We start from the raw sequence: 2627 nt of genomic DNA on the forward strand, positions 1-2627 counted from the left end.
GCAATTTTAAAAATCAAAGCATAAGCTAAAACTTTTTAATGTATGTTGAATCTTTTGAGTACCTAAATGTGAACAGACACTTAAATGCCCTGGCACCACATAAAAGTGGAGTGTATAATTTTGATCAATTAGAAATAATTTCAGAGGACTTTGCATGCATGTTTTGTTGTTCAGAGTGATCTGAGAGATCCTACCACATCACATGTCTTTAAAAAAAATGTTTCTTCCAAGTATCCTGAGCGAGTGTCTCAGACAACTTTCTGAAATGGATCAACCCCTAAACTCTATTTTATTCATTATCTCTGTGATGCTTTCTTTTAGCACATAAATACTGTAGAAAGAATGAGTTTTGGTAGGTCCCTGATTCAGCTGAATGTTTAAGCACGTGAAATTAATGGGAACTCAACCATGTGCTTTGCAGAATAAGTATACAGTGTACAGTGCTGCTGGAGTATACAGCTACTTCAGTAGTTATGACATTAGAGGACTCTCTTCTTCCTTCACATATTGCCTGAATTTTCACCATATACTGCAATAATAATGTTGCGAAAAAAAATACCAGCTGTAAGAATGGTCAAGGAAAACAAGCTTATTGTATTTTATTTATTCATATTAATTTATTTATTTAATTTATTTTAACTCAACAAAGCTTTAGCTGGGATGATCTAGTTGGGGATGGCCCTGCTTTTAGTAGGCAAATGGACTAGATGTGACCTCCTGAGTTCTCTCCCATCCTAATTTTCTATGATTCCGTGATTTACCATTTTTATAACTGTAACCTACTTCCCTTTGGCCTTCCTGACACTCTTTTCACACTACTCAGGTCCATTCGAAATGTTTCTATTAACAACCTCTTCCCAGCCTGCTGTTCCCACTTTGATATTTGTTTGATTCAGTAGAAAAGAGCACTACAGAGAAGGATGACAAAGGCAGCATCATTCTGTGTTCTACTTCTAAAAGTTATCATTATGATAGCAAATATGATTTGTGTGAATGAAGTGCTTGCACTTTTGATGTAAATAGAACTGTGCTTAATAAAAAAAAACAAACGGTTGTGATATGGAATTGGTCTGTGACTGGAATATTTTTTCTTTAATTAACAGAATAGCAGTCTTGCAATACACCTGGTCCAGTGAAATAAAGATGATTCGAGTGACTTCAAATTAAAAATATTGTCCCTCTTTCCTTCTCTTTGATGTCCTCCCACTCTACCTACATACCTCCTTAAACTAACATTGATGATGTATTTTAATATATGCTTCTCAGCTGGGGTGCCACAGAACAATGGGGTGCTGGGAGAACCTTTATAAAGTGCCATAGGGTGCTGCACAGTATTGGTATTAGGTTTGCAAATACCTTCCCAAGATAAACCCAAAGATTTCAAATAGGAGTCCAGTGTGCAAAAACATCCTTGCCTGTTGTAGTTTTCTTGAGTTCGTTGCAATGGAAGAATTGCTCTATTCTTTTTCGGTAATGAAAAAAAACAAGTGAAAGCTAAGAGCTGGAATTTTCCAAGAGGTGCCTTGAGTATAACAAGGGGCACTTTGAGTCTAAAAAGGTTGAGACCCACAGCAGTAGGTGTGAAGAGGCTCCCTGTGATTCTTCAGAGATGAAGAAGAAACCTGAAGAAAACTTAACAACATGGGTAGAAGTGACCTTGACATGAGGAATGCCACCGTGGCCAGAACAAGGTCTTTCTAGCAGCCAGATTATCTGAATTAGTGTCCCACACCACCCCTACCTTATTTCTGGGGAGGAATCTACCCTGGCAGGAAGCTTGTCTGGAGAGAGGGAGCAGGAGAGTGTGGGATCTTTTCCCTGAAACCCATCAGATTTACCCCGGGAACAGGGCAAAAGACTGGATCCCGGTCTTTTTGCTCAGAGGACCTCGGGCAATGCAGAATGGCTTGTTAGAGCACTGAACCCGGAGGTGAGGAAAAAATAACTACAGGATGCCGGACAGACAGGAAAGTTCCCTTATTTGTTTTCTCCATTCTGGAACTTCAGGTTTATTTAACTTGTAAGTAAAGATTAAGACAGTGGGAAACGGCTGGCTTTGGCTTCCTTAGAAAGAAGGGAGTTGGACTTTAAGTACCTAACACACTGTAAGTAGCAGCACAGATGGTGCCGGCTGATCGTGAGTTGTATTTTTTTTTTTTATGAAATCCCAGGGAGGGTGATGGGTAAAACACAAGACCCCAAGCAGGAAGCTGGGGGGAACAAAAATAAAGAGAGAAAACTGCTGGGAAGCAAATAGACTGTAAATTCCTGAAGGGTGAATACTTACCCGATGCCAGTCACTCGAAATGCCACTTCACCCTATCTCCAGCGAGGCGGACTCCCCCCCTGCAGACACTGTGATATGCCTTGTGAGCTGGAGATAGCCTGAGGATAAACAGGAGACAGGAACTATTTTCAAGGAGGAGAAATGAATTTTGACATAGGAATATTACACAACTATCAATCGCATATTAACAACTGGTTGGTGTTTGGCTAGGATGTAAGGGGAGGTTGGAGACCCAGTAAGAGCAGGCAAGCTGCCCTAGTGATTAACCTCCAACAGAGCAATTCTTCCTGAGTTATAAGTGACATCAAGACATAGCAGGTGAGAATGAAACTGTGATCAT

The 2627-nt window shown here is 40.2% G+C and overlaps 1 long non-coding RNA gene across 1 annotated transcript in view; it reads right to left on the minus strand.

Annotated features, from left to right (window-relative positions):
- LOC102375349 overlaps positions 1 to 2360 on the minus strand; it is a 4482-nt gene extending 2122 nt beyond the window's left edge. Inside the window, exon 1 of the long non-coding RNA XR_323148.1 lies at positions 2288 to 2360. This is a non-coding gene — a long non-coding RNA (uncharacterized LOC102375349). The remainder of the gene's footprint in view (positions 1 to 2287) is intronic.
- Between the last annotated feature and the right edge of the window lie 267 nt (positions 2361 to 2627).

This window comes from Alligator sinensis, unplaced genomic scaffold (assembly GCF_000455745.1).
Source record: "Alligator sinensis unplaced genomic scaffold, ASM45574v1 scaffold23_1, whole genome shotgun sequence".
Taxonomy (NCBI): domain Eukaryota; kingdom Metazoa; phylum Chordata; order Crocodylia; family Alligatoridae; genus Alligator; species Alligator sinensis.